Raw genomic sequence first — 15,031 nt, 5'->3', positions numbered from 1 at the left:
TCTCCGTCGGAATTGCATTCGACAAGAACTTATCCCATCGGGCAATTTGAGAACCAGCTCTCAAATTTTTCTTAGCAGAAATTCCGACAGAAAAGTTCCATGGGAGCCTACACACGGTCGGAATTTCTGACCAAAAGCTCACATCAGACTTTTCTTGTCGGAATTTCTGATCATGTGTATGCGGCATGAGGGGGAATCTCTCCAGATAAACTTTAAAAAAAAAAGGTGCAGGCTCCAGAGCAGTCATTCCAATCCTGGCTACTCTACCTAGACTTGTACTGGCCAATAACAAGCATGCAGACCGTCCAGACTTGGTAATCTGAACTCACGCATTCTTGTTCCTGGTCGATGACCCGCTAGGCAGCGAAGTGAGGTTTATGATGAAGATGATGGCCTCAGAGCCTGCAGATTTAGAAATAATTCAGTAATGGTGGTTCTTGTTCACTGCTTCTTCTTCCTATTAGCTGATCAATGCACCAGATTCTCCACCCTTTGATGTCACCAGAGTCTGGGCAAAAATTTCTCACATTTTGACTTCCCCAGTTACCTTTATAAAACCTTTCCATACACCCAACACAACATGGAGGGGCTCAGTGAATGTGGTGGTGAAGGTTTGGAGATGTCGGATCGGGTCACACAATTTATAAAAAGAGATGCGCCCGGCCTCATAATCCAGATCAATCCTGACTCTGTTACTGGAGACATTGCTAGTCAATTGGATCTCTTTCCTGTCATGGATCACCAAGTACTGATCACCCCACAATCTCTCTAAACCCCAAGACTTCTTATTACATCCAATCCAAGACTGGACTCCTCTTCTGCCTATACTGGGGTAACAAATCCCGACTTTCCAGTACTCGGACCCCGAGATATCCACTTCCCAGCAATGTTGCCCTGAGGAGAAACTCTGACTGCTCATCACCTGAGGACACTGAAATCTCTCTGGAGTTTCTGGAAAGTTCTGATACGATGAGGAGGATATAGTTTTCCCGTCATCGAATATATGTAGAGTATTACCAGCTGTGCTCACATCCAGTAAAATGTCTGTAACCCCCGACAACCCCAATGTTGGCTGTACAGACCCAATAACTGGTCCTATATGCTCGTTGTGTGAGCGTTGTATAGTGGAAGTGAGTTTTAGGCGTTTTTTTATTTGTTCAGCATTGATGTGAACTTCTCCCCTTGTAGTAGTATCATGTGAATAGACATGTGTATCTATACATATATTTACCCCAGACATGATATCAGATAAACCTGTGTGTAATGTGCACGAGATCCCCACCACATCTAGATTCCATCCATTATGGAGGAGTTTATCATGTCTCTCTCTGTCATCATCATCTCCATCCTCAGTATCACACAAGTCACCTGTCACTGATTCATTTAGGACAGCCAGTGGATCCGTCATGTTACACAGCTCCTCAATGTCCCCCATCTTCCTGGACAGATCCTCCTCCTTTATTTCCAGCTGTTGGATCATATCAGACAGTGATAGAGAGCCGCTCTGCCTGCCCGGAGATCTCACTCAGGACTCTCTTCTCCAGGTCTTCCAGACGTCTCCTGAGGTCTCTGAGCAGGACAGCGACTCTCTCCGTTTCATCATCTGCTTTTCCTTGTACTTTCCTCCTGTGTTCCTGCAGAGTCTGGACTCTTTTCTTTGTCTCCTCTCTCTCATTCATCAGTTTCTGCAGAACATTTCCCAATTTATTCTTCTTCATTTCAGAGGCCTCATCCAGAGTCTCCACCTGGTGTCCCCGATGTTCTCCATCCAGCCTGCAGGACACACAGATACAGGCGGAGTCCTCAGTGCAGTAATACTCCAGGATCTTCTTATGGACGGAGCATTTCCTGTTCTCCAGGGAAGTGGTGAGGTCACATAAGACGTGTTCTGGTGACTTGCTGTGGACTCTCAGGTGATTGTCACAAAGAGAAGCCTCACAATGCAGACAGGATTTCACAGCAGGTACGGGAGTGTGAATACAGTAAGTGCAGAGAAACCCGGACTCCTCCTGATCTGGCTGAGCAGATGGGAAATTTTCAGCTATGTTACGCAGTGTAATGTTCCTGTGCAGTGCAGGACGATCCTGGAACACTTTTCTGCATTCAGGACAGGAATAACCTCCAGACTCCTCCTGTGTATCCAACACACGACCAATACAGTCCCGGCAGAAGTTGTGTCCACATATCAGGGTTACAGGATTTGTATAAATGTTCAGACAGACGGAACATTCCAGCTCCTTCCTCAGATCAGCTGACTCCATCACTGAAAGCAGAAGAGAAAAGAAAGTGAAATTCTGTCACCAATTAAAGATGAGTGCCAGACAAAGTGTAAAGTGTGTCAGATTGCAATGCGTTACGTCCAATGAGGTGCATGTCATGTCAAGGACTCTGTTATTTACAACAGTTTTATTGAGTGCCAAAAGTACAGATATCGGTACACTCCCAATGCTTTGACAGATGTGGTCTTCTCAAAAAGCAACCGTTCTGTTTACCCTTCCCCTCTACAGTACATTCATAGAAGGCTTTGCATTTTGTTAATGGGTTCACATAATACAAAGCACTCTGCGATGGAGGAGGAGGGTCGGTGAAGGTTGAATGCATTTCTGCCATAGCTCCCAACTGTCCATGATTTTGAGGGACTGTCCCTGATTGGAGCAATGTCCCTCATTTGTGTCTGATGTATATACAATTCACAATCAAAAAAAGTGTTTCCCAGCACTGAACCTTTCATCGGATTAAATTATTGCATTTGTGAATTCCAAAAATCATAGTAGTGGTAAAAACAAACAAAAAATACAAACACACACACTTGTGGGCTTAACCAATCTTGTTTCTTGTACAAATTCCCCTTTAAAGGGGGGGTGGAAAGGTGTGTCCTATGCCTACATACTTTTGTTAATAGGTGTCCCTCGTTCCCATCTCAAAATGTTTGGAGGTACGATTTCTGCAGATGTGGAAGTGAAGGCTAGAAAGTTCAATTTCAGAGCGCCAAAAGTATAGCCATAGCTATTCTCCCAGTGCTCAGGGAAAAAAAATAAAGCGCAGAAGGCATAAGTCCTGTAAGGCTAGAGTTCCCCCATAATATCAATGCATTGTAAGGCTTGCTAGAGTTCCCCCATAATATCAATGCATTGTAAGGCTTGCTAGAGTTCCCCCATAATATCAATGCATTGTAAGGCTTGCTAGAGTTCCCCCATAATATCAAGTAGAAACAAGGTTTTAGCTGGTCACACAGAAAATAGACTGCTATGTTTTACACACGTTGTATAATCGTGACGTACTGTATTACTTGTATAACCCAATTACTTGAATACGATTGGCTGAGCCAAGGGCGTTTTTCTTGTATGTTTTGATTAGGTGTAGTGCGGACGAAAAATAAAGTCTAGTTTTGGATTCACCATATTGCTGTGTGTGTCCTGACTCGCCGATGCATCAGAGAGCTCCATACATCCAGAAGTTCTAAAATCTTGGGTCCAGTTGAACCACCAACCTTACAAGTCCAAGAGGTGGTGTGCACTTCTTTGGACTAACCCATAGTAATCTAACACATTTTAGAAAGTGGCTTAGATTCTGGATTTAACAAAGACGACAAACTGTACATCAACAATTCCAAATATATATGTAAATGGCCGCTTGGTATGCTGCGTCTATCACTGCCAAGTGGTTTGGCACTTCCGTTTATGTATCTCATATACAATGAATGTTATACAATTTTAATAAATTTACAAAACTATGTTTACTTTGGGGGTAAAGCATAATGCATTCCAAAGCACCTTGCATATCAAATCGACCCCCCCCCCCCCATAGAAGTAAATGGAAACAAAGATCATTAGTTCCACATTGTCTTCCATTGCATGCAATACTGCATGTGACCAGAGGTAGGGGGGGGCATCAGAGAGACTTGGAATTACTCGGAAACCAATGGGTAGATTCACATAGATTGGCCTAAAATTAGGACAGCCTAGCCTACTTTTTTTAGGCTACACCGCCGAAAATTATTTAGGTTAGAAGTGATTCTCAAACCACTTGCCTTCAAATTTTCGGCGGCGTAGCCTAAAACGAGCCGGCGTAAGTGCGTCTAATTCAAATGACTGGGAGGGGGGCGTGTATTTTTTAAATGAGGCTTGACCTCACATTTTTTTAAGTTTTTTTACACTGCGCATGCGCCGGGCGACTACATTTTCCAGTGCGGCTAAGTAGGCCGTACGGGCCTATTGATTTTGACGCGTACGTAAACAACGTAAATCCCGATTCGCGGACGACTTGCGCAAACAATGTAAAAAATTCGAACCTCGCGGCGGGAACGGCAGCCATACTTAACATTGTTATTCCACCTCATAGGTGGAATAACTTTAGGCGGCCTATCGCGTACGGAAACGACGCAACTTGACGGTGTAGGCCCGGCGTACGCTCATAAATCGTTGTATCCCCTTATTTACATAATCTAGGCCGCAATGGCAGCGCCATCTAGCGGCCAAAAGAAACATTGCAGCCCAAGATAGAATGGTGCAACCAAGTCCGTGACCAAGTCCGATTGCGACGAAACGTTGGGAGGCGGCGTGCTGACGTCACCGCATACTGTTTACCTGATACAGGCTGTGTATCGAGCGGGCCGGCTCAAAATTGTATTCGTTTGCCTACATTGACATGTAAGTGTTATTTTACTGATTTCGACATTAAACCAAGACGTTATTACGCTATGTGGAGTCTTTCTGCTTTCTTATATCCCTGGATGACCCATCGAGAGATGCATCTGTAAAGATTACTCACTAGGATTTCACCGCTGTTGCTGTCCATTGCTGCCTATGGGATATCCATTCATGCCTCTTAAACCAGAGATCAATTTTATTCGGTAAGAGGCTTTTATATCGTTGGTGGAGGATCTTTCTGTCCAGCACTTTTCCTTGTGGATTGAGTTTATCACCTGGGAGAATTTATTTACTTGCCTCTGTGGCGGGACATATTATTCATTGAACTTTATGTCACTTTTTGTTCACTTATCACTTATTTAGCGCGATCTCTTTCCTTTTTTTTGCATATTTGATAGTGTAGTATAACACTTTTTGATCGCTGCTTTGCTCTTCTTTTTTTTTTTTTTCTTTTTCACTGTTAACAAGCGCAATATTTTTTTCTTACATAAAGTGACACTTTGGCTGCCAGGCTTGTGGTAGAAGTCTGTCCGGGGGCGCTTCACCCACTCTGGCTAGAGTGGTGACAAACTGTATCTACTACTACTACTGTGATACTGAGAGCAGGATTGCTCTCTCATATCCAGGCCTGATACTGCAAGGTTCTCCCTCTCGCTTCATCAACCTTCTTGCTCTATCTCATGTTGATGTTGGCCACAGGGCCGGTACTAGGCAGGGGCGGGGCGGGCAGCTGCCCTGAGCGCAATGATTTAGTGCAGGAGGAGGGCGCAGTTTGCCTGGTACAATCATGTCCACCACAGAACAGGCTGCAGAATGTAACACAGCAGACAGAGAGCGGCTTTGTCCCTGCATGTAAGCTCGATCGTAGCGCCCGCCCCCTGTCTGCACTGTGCACTATACCAGTACATGTGAGTGATAGAGTGGAGCATCGGCTATCAGTGCTTTCCCTCTCCTAAACAGCGTCTTCTCTCCCCCCTCTCCACTCATCTCTATCACTCCTACTTTCACTTTCACAATGTCCTGGTGTCCGAGGGACCTCACCAGCTCTGCCCCCCTAATCTCATAAATGTTATCTCTCTCTTGGAGCCCATTCCTCCTCTTTGTAGTGCCCCCTCCTCCTGTGTCCTTTTCCTTGGACCCCCTCCTCTCTAGCTGATCAGCCAAGCTGACTGATGTCTCTGTGCTGCTGGGCTGCCACTCACTATTCAGCAAACAGGTAACCAACATACTTTCATGCTTCATATCACTGTTAAAGGGGCTGTAAACCTTCATGTTTTTTTCACCTTAATGCATCCTATGCATTAAGGTGAAAAAACTTTTGTCACTGACCAGCCCCCAGCCCCATGTTTTACTGACCTGAGCCCGTTTGTTCCCGTGCCGGAGACACGCAAACGCTCTCTAGCCGGGGGTCTCGGCTCTTCATTGGATAGATTGATAGCAGCGCAGCCATTGGCTCCTGCTGCTGTCAATCAAATCCAATGATGCCGGGGGTGGGGCTGAGTCTGGCACTCTGTGTTTATGCACGCAAATGCTGGACTCAGGAGCGCGCACGCTTGGTAAACCCCCAGGGAGAGTGCTTCTCCTAGGGGATTTTCCGATGCGAGAAGGAGCCGCGAGCGGCGTTGACGGTGATCAGGGTCACTCTGTGCAAAACTAACTGCATAGGTGTTGTGTGTATCCCCATGCCAGTACCCCATTCTTATCTACTGGGACATGAGGCTGCATGGACACAGCCACCGTATCCTAACATGACATACAGGTGCAGGTCCCAATAGAAGTGAATGGGACGCTGGCACAGGGATGCACACAATGTCTGTACATCCCCTTGCTGATAAAAGAGAGCTCTGCACAGGACACACATGTCTGCACCACCTTAGTTGTGTGGATGGGGGGATCTGCTCAGTTTTCTGTGATCAGACATAGGCCGATTAAAAAAATATATATATACGGATTCATTTATGGGCAGCCTCCAGCTTACAATACACTATACAATCTGATTGTACAATATCTTTAGGATCTACCACCAACTATGTAGTACAAAGGCCTGACTGATTGGATACTAGTTAAATTAATTGTTTAGGTTTGTCCATATATTACAATATTTTGGTAAATCTAACAGAGATTGCGTAGAGATTGTACAATCAGATTGTATAGTGTATGCTCACCTACAGAATAGTGTTCTTGTGCATGAGTAATAACAATGACAAATGTTTTCATGTTTTCCCTGTTATCTTTATTCTCATCTTTGCAGATTTGTTTTCCTAGGAGCTTTGTCTTTGAGTCCATTAAACACCCGGACACATTGTCTAAAGATGGGTACACACTGGGGTTGCGCCAATACCTGTTCTCCACTGGCAATTACCAGTACCAATACTTGTGCTCAAGTACTCACTGATACCAGTAACTGATACCTTTTGTGGCGAGATATGAGCCTATACAAAATTAATGGGTTCATATCATACTGCAAAGAATCGCATGTGATTTGAACAGGAATGCAGTGCGATTTCCTGCACCACTCCTGTGTGAACCCAGGCTGAAGTCACTATGACAAGGCATGGGATTCGGACAGGAATCGCACCGTATTCCTGTTCATATCACATGCAATTCTTTGCAGTGGAATATGAGCCCATTCATTATGTATGAGCTCAAATCACACTGCAAAATATTGTTTTTAGGTATCGAAGCATTTACATGAGTACAAGTACTAGTACACGCTATTTTTTTCCAGCAGGCTGAACAGATTCCTGCCTTCACTCAAACAAGATGGATGGAGGAATCCCCCTTCTTTGCTTTAGTACTCTGACAGCAGGACTCCTCCACTGTCAGAATACAATGATCAGAGCTGCCCATACATCGAAAGAGGTTTTTGAGCAAGACCAAGATCAGGTTTAGTTCGTTCTAGCGCATCATTTATAATCTTCAGAAATCACCCTCGGGCAGCCAAGTTACTCATTATTGGCGGCGAACCCCATCAAAGCAAAGCGGTGTACTTTGTGATCATTGTGATGACCAATCACAAATTTAAATAGAAATAATGGTGCACTCCGCAACCATTACATATGTTTTTTTATGCTGCTTCTAGCTCCACCCCCTGCTCTGCGGGAAGGGGGGGGGGGGGCGCATTTTGGCATCCCCGCCCTGGGCACTGAAATACCTTGTCCCACCACTGGTTGGCCATGTTGGGCCTGGAAATTAAGCATTTGAAAACCTTTATTCATTGACTGGACATTCGCTCACTACTCTGCTCATTAAATACACCCCTAGAAAACACTGAAAGGTAACTTAATACGCCGATCCCAACATCAACCAGCGGCTCCTACGGGGGTAGCGCTACACACAGATCTAGGGTTGCCACCTCATCCCTTTAAAACAGAACACATATGAATTACACAGGTTCTGTGGCTGATTAAGGTGGTAATTGAACTCAAGTGGAGCCTTATCTAAATTAAACTAGCCTCAGAACCTGTGTAATTCATATGTGTTCTGTTTTAAAGGGATGAGGTGGCAACCCTACACAGATCCTCAATGTCCCTCATCTTCTTGGAAAGCTCCTCCTTTATTTCCAGCTGTTGGATCATATCAGACAGTGATAGAGAGCCGCTCTGCCTGCCCGGAGATCTCACTCAGGACTCTCTTCTCCAGGTCTTCCAGACGTCTCCTGAGGTCTCTGAACAGGACAGTGACCTTCTCCGTTTCGTCATCTGCTTTTCCCTGTACTTTCCTCCTGTGTTCCTGCAGACTCTGTTCTCCATCTCCTCTCTCTCTGTCGTCAGTTTCTGCAGAACATTCCTCAGTTTCTTCTTCATCTCAGAGGCCTCATCCAGAGTCTCCACCTGGTGTCCCCGATGTTCTCCATCCAGCCTGCAGGACACACAGATATAGGTTGAGTCCTCAGTGCAGTAATACCCCAGGATCTTCTTATGGACGGAGCATTTCCTGTTCTCCAGGGAAGTGGTGGGGTCACATAAGACGTGTTCTGGTGACTTGCTGTGGACTCAGAGAAGCTTCACATAGAAGACAGGATTTCACAGCAGGTACAGGAGTGTGAATACAGCAAGTACAGAAGTCCCCGGACTCCTTCTGATCTGGTTGAGCAGACAGGAAATCCTCCACTATGTTACGCAGCGTTATGTTCCTCTGCAGTGCAGGACGATCCTGGAACTCTTCTCTGCATTCAGGACAGGAATAACCTCCAGACACCTCCTGTGTATCCAACACATGACCAATACAGTCCTGGCAGAAGTTGTGTCCACATTTCAGGGTTACAGGATCTGTATAAATGTTCAGACAGACGGAACATTCCAGCTCTTTCCTCAGATCAGCAGACGCCATCACTGACAACAGAAGACAGAAATGCCAGTGAAAGTCTCTGACACTCACTAACCAGTTCTGTACACTCCTACACAGGGTGAAGAAAGACTGAAGGTGGCCAAAGATGGATCAACAGTTTGCCCTTCAACAAGGACTGGCTGAATTTTGATCCATCTATGACTGCTCCTACCAGAGAAAAGTCAGTCTAAAGCCTCGTACACACGATCGGATTTTCCGACGGGAATTGTGTGATGACAGGCTGTTGGAAAATCTGTCCGCAATTGGACAATTGTTGTTGGATTTTCCGCCAAACAAATGTTGGATAGCATGCTTTAAAAACTTTGACAACAATGTGTGTTGTCAGATTATCCGATCGTGTGTACACAAGTCGTCTCACAAAAATCCAAAGTACAAACATGCATGCTCAGAAGCAATGCTAACCATAAACACAACATTAGCAGAAGTTGCCCAAAGGGTGGCGCTAAAGAGCCAAAAACAAAATAACACGTAGTTTCATGTTTGTTGGCCAACAATTCTTTGCCATTTGTTTGCTATACAAGTTCATGGCCAACGCCCTTCGAACAAAAGTCAGAGGCTTTTTCCGCATAAAGTCTTATCGTGTGTACGAGGCTTAAAATTATACATTTCTCCAAATGGGAATTTTGGAAAACTTTTATTTGATTAGCACCTGAGCCAACTGGTTGCTGCACTGATCAATTTACTCTATTACCTGCCCGAGCCATCCTGCTGGGAAGATGTCAAATCGGACAACCAATCAGAGGGCAGAGGCATTCCCTACACCTAATGCCTAGTACATATGGCCCAAATGTTGTGAGACATCGGGCAATTCAATAAAAAATGGCTGACATTCCACCCATGTGTATGTGTCAGCTGGTGCGACAGAAGCCGGATGCTTGGCCAGCTTCTTTTGGACAAGCATGTTGGAAAACCAGCACCCGACCGACTCCTGATCAGGGTTCTCAGCCAATAAGAGCTGTTTAGAGCTTTCCGACAAGGGGCCGCCCCCTGTCAGAGCACAAACAGCTCATCTGGGGAGATTGCTGTACCAACATCGGATGGTTAAGCATACACAGTAAGTAAAGCTCATCTCTGGTAGTAAAATGAATCCTTATAGGGAAAAACAGATGAAACATGGAGGATTCCTGACAATCTCCTCATCTAGGGGAAATAAAATAAATAAGGACATCAATAAATTGTGGAAACATACTTTAGTCTACAAATGACCACAATGGGCTTTGTCTACCCAAGAGCTATTGGCTTTGTCCACCTTGCCTTAAATTACCAAATCAGATACATTAATATACAGGATGCCGGTGCATTGCCATGAATTGAGATTTGCCATGGAATGAGATGGTCCGCCTCCATCTCATCCTATTGGCTCACTCATGTCACGTGACAAAACATCAGTCACAGCTAGGCTATCATAGGGATCTCCTCTCCCTGTGATAGGCCGATAGCACTGTCAGCAGCGTGCCTCCCGCTCCCCGATTAAGTACACCCCGCGCCCGCTCTACTCCCCGTCCCCCGCACCCCACTCCCCGTCCCCCGTTAAGGCTCAGGGAACGGGGCGAGTCTACGCTATTAGCGTAGACCTAGCGTTGGATACGTTAGTAGCGTAAACCTGCGCATGCACAGTATTTACAACACCAGCCCAGTAGACCTAGCGTAGGCTACGTTAGTAGCGTAAACCTGCGCATGAGGTTTACGCTACTAACGTAGCCAACGCTAGGTCTACGCTAATAGCGTAGACTCGCCCCGTTCCCTGAGCCTTAACGGGGGACGGGGAGTAGAGTGCGGGGTGTACTTAATCGGGGAGCGGGAGGCACGCTGCTGACAGTGCTATCGGGCTATCACAGGGAGAGGAGATCCCTATGATAGCCTAGCTGTGACTGATGTTTTGTCACGTGACATGAGTGAGCCAATAGGATGAGATGGAGGCGGACCATCTCATTCCATGGCAAATCTCATTTCATGGCAATGCACCGGCACTTTTAAACTCAACTAGAAGACCCCTTATTGGGATAAAGATTTCGGTCTACCTTTTTATGAATATCAGCTTTAAGTGTAACTCTGAGTACCATCATTAAACACACAATAATTAATAATCACAATCTAATACCAAATATCAATCCACTCTTGAATTCTAATAAATCCCTCATCCAGTCTCACCACCAGTCCAGACAATGCATCTCTCCTTAGACAGTATAGTATGTACTGAACTCATCCTGCATAGAACATTGTGTAGCGTTTTCCCTATGGAGGGCAACCCTGTAGAGTTTGTCCTGTGTATGGCTCACATCCAACTTCTTTCACCCAGAGCCCCCTCCCCAGTCTACGGATCGCCCCTCAGGTCAGAGCCCCCTCCCCAGTCTACGGATCGCCCCTCAGGTCAGAGCCCCCTCCCCAGTCTACGGATCGCCCCTCAGGTCAGAGCCCCCTCCCCAGTCTACGGATCGCCCCTCAGGTCAGAGCCCCCTCCCCAGTCTACGGATCGCCCCTCAGGTCAGAGCCCCCTCCCCAGTCTACGGATCGCCCCTCAGGTCAGAGCCCCCTCCCCAGTCTACGGATCGCCCCTCAGGTCAGAGCCCCCTCCCCAGTCTACGGATCGCCCCTCAGGTCAGAGCCCCCTCCCCAGTCTACGGATCGCCCCTCAGGTCAGAGCCCCCTCCCCAGTCTACGGATCGCCCCTCAGGTCAGAGCCCCCTCCCCAGTCTACGGATCGCCCCTCAGGTCAGAGCCCCCTCCCCAGTCTACGGATCGCCCCTCAGGTCAGAGCCCCCTCCCCAGTCTACGGATCACCCCTCAGGTCAGAGCCCTTCCCCAGTCTACGGATCGCTCCTCAGGTCAGCACTCAGCCCAACTCAATTTTGTTTCAAAGTAGGAAGGGAAATTCCTGTCCCACTGCTGGATCACAGCGTTGTATACAGTACAGTATTAAGCTCAAGCTTCATACAGCAAACCCTGTGGGTGCAAACATTAATATAGACCAGCCAGGTTGATCCAAATGAACTAGTCAGTCAAACCTACAGTAAAAAGGGTGAGATCAGCTTTGAAGCTGAGGGGCAATAACAATTCTATTTGGTTTTATGACAACTGTCCACTCCTTTATGGAGGAAACCAGTATTGTTCAATAAGATCGTCAATGCAAGTGTGTGCATTTCAGTACCCGTCCAGTAATGTTATGGCAAACAGCGGTGACTTTACCGGTTCTATTTCCAGGTGATGTACAATGCTTCAGAGGAAAAACAAGACTTCCAACAAAACACAATCTTAGAGGTGAGACACTGCTATCAACACATCAGTAATCTTAATGTACAGTATAGGCCAACCAAGCCTACGGACTGTCAGCCCACATACAGTGTTACCAACCTTTATCTCCAACAGATAAGACCTGTCTTCTCCCCAGGCTGCACAGCATGGACTGGGTGTCCCAGGTGAGACTAAATGGACTAAGGGAGAGGTGGAAAACCTGGAATAGACAGAGGATCAGAGGTCTCAAAAGGTGCCTGGGAGATACGTAAATCCCGAAGAGGACTAGCACATGAATCACCAGGTACCTATAAAGAAACAATATGATCTCATATTTTCGTTATGCTTTGTAGTACAATCCTTACAAACCTGCTGAAGGGGAAAAAATGGATTGGATGCCTGGATCATCCGTTAATGAATTCATAGTAGAACATTTATTAACCACTTAAGACCCGGACCATTATGCAGGAAAAGGACCAGGCCCCTTTTTGCGATTTGGCACTGCGTCGCTTTAACTGACAATTGCGCGGTCGTGCAAAATGGCTCCCAAACAAAATTGACGTCCTTTTTTTCCCACAAATAGAGCTTTCTTTTGGTGGTATTTGATTACCTCTGCGGTTTTTATTTTTTGTGCTATAAACAAAAATAGAGCGACAGTTTAAAAAAAAGTTGCAATCTTTTTTACTTTTTGCTATAATAAATATCCCCAAAAAAGTTATATAAAAACACATTTTTTTCCTCAGTTTAGGCCGATACGTATTCTTCTACCTATTTTTGGTAAAAAAACAATGACAACGATGAGTGAGCACCCCCCTCCTGAACCATACCAGGCTCTGCCCCCCCACGCCAAAGCACCTTGTCCCTATGTTGATGAAGACAAGGGTCTCTTCCCCGCAACCCTGGGCTGTGGGGGGTCGGCAGGCAGGGGGCTTATCGGAATCTGGAAGCCTACTTTAACAAGAGGGGCCCCCAGATCCATCCATTGTCAAAAATGTTGTGCCTTCATTGACAGGCGACCACTGAATGCCTCCTTTACAGTTTGACAGTTCTTATATAGTTAAGGGAGAAGACCACCTGGCGGCACTGCCCCCCCCCTTGTGACATCACAGACTGCATGCTGGGTCAGCAATGTCACCAGGTGGCCCCGCCCTAACCTATATAAGAACTGTTAAACAGCAGAGGAGTTTTTCGGCAGTCGACCGTCATTGGGGGACACTGTTTTTTTTTTTTTTTAATAAAAATTTTTTCAAACACTGTCTGTTTTAATTACTTTTTTTGAGAATGTGTAGGGTACAATGTGGGGGGGGGGGCTGGGATCTGGGGGCCCCATTGTTAAGGGGGCTTCCAGTTCCTGATAAGCCCCCATCCACAACCCAGGGTTGTGGGGAAGAGACCCTCGTCCCAATCAACATGGGGACAAGGTGCTTTGGGGCACCCTCCATGTTGAGGGCACGTGGCCTGGTATGGTTCAGGAGATGGGGGTTCTTGCTCATCCCCCCTTTTCTGACCTGCCCAGTTGCATGCTCAGATAAGAGTCAGGTAGGGATTTTGGGGAGGGGCCCACATTTTTTTTTATTTTTTTGGCGTGCGGTTCTCCTTAAAATCCATACCAGCCTGGAAGGGTCTGGTATGGACTTGGGGGACCCCCCCCCCCCCCCATTTATTTTTTTACTGGATTTTTTTTTATTTTGTTTTGATTATTCAGCTGTCATCCGGGAAGCCCGTTGACAGCTGATAATTCATAGGTTCCCTGCCCCGCTCATTAACAACCAGTTTTCACTGCACCCTGATTGGGCAAAACTTTGCCCAATCGTGTCACAGAACGCACTGTGCAGCATGCAGTGCATTGCAGGCCGTTCGGCGGGTAGAACACCCTGCAAATTTGGATGTTCCCCCGAATGGGGCCAAACCGTTTGCACAACACTATTGCTGACATATTGAAAAACTGCATGGGATGCATGAAAAAAAAAACTCGTACACAACATTTACATCTCATTATGGGGTCCTCTGCAATCTTGCCACTACGGTCGCATAAAAAGCCTCTTCTGAACAAACCTTTCTGGATGTTTGGAGACATATAGGAAGGCGGGTCCACAGGGTTGTCTGAGTTTGTGGGAGGAGTCTCGCCTTTAAAAGGTCAGCCCTGAATCCTCCTGTGTTAGGGGCGCTCCTGTGAGTGGCGGTTCTTTTCGTATCTGAGGCGGTCCTGTTCTGTGTCAGACAGTCTTGACATGTCATTTTCGATTCTTTCGGGGAAGGGACGTGCTGCTGGGAGGTTTGTTTCATTTCTCCCTGCTGTCAGTGCAGCTGCCTGCCTCTGCTCTAGTCCACCACATGACTGTTTTTTTTTTTTTTAGGGAGTGGGGGCCCGCTCATCTGGGGGGTATATAGTGGGACCTTTCCCATGGTGAAGAGGTTGGGGGGGGGGGGGGGGGTGCTTTGTCATTCCAACATGCTTATACAGATGTGATTCAAAAACTCTTAACAGCACAGGCAGATCCCATAGTTATTATTTTTTTTAAAAGGGGTTGTAAAGGAAAAAAATGTTTTTCCCTAAATAGCTTCTTTTACCTTACTGCATACCTCCCAACCGTCCCTGATTTTGTGGGAATGTCCCAGGACTCGCGGTAATTCCAGCGATCAGCGCTATTGTCCCGCGGTACCCCCACGCTATCCGCTCAACAACTTTGATCCGACCACCACCCCCCCCCCCTGCTCAACAACTTTGATCCGACCACCCCCCCGCTCAAAAACTTTGATCCGACCACCCCCCCGCTCAAAAACTTTGATCCGACCACCCC

At 46.5% G+C, this 15,031-nt stretch overlaps 1 pseudogene; it reads right to left on the bottom strand.

The window, feature by feature from the left end:
• Positions 1 to 437: 437 nt before the first annotated feature.
• LOC120924656 lies at positions 438 to 12,448 on the bottom strand (annotated as a pseudogene).
• Positions 12,449 to 15,031: the final 2,583 nt, after the last annotated feature.

The sequence above is a fragment of the Rana temporaria genome, chromosome 1, assembly GCF_905171775.1.
Source record: "Rana temporaria chromosome 1, aRanTem1.1, whole genome shotgun sequence".
NCBI lineage: Eukaryota > Metazoa > Chordata > Amphibia > Anura > Ranidae > Rana > Rana temporaria.
The sequence above is the reverse complement of the archived record's forward strand: the minus strand, read 5'-3'. Positions and strand labels throughout refer to the sequence as shown.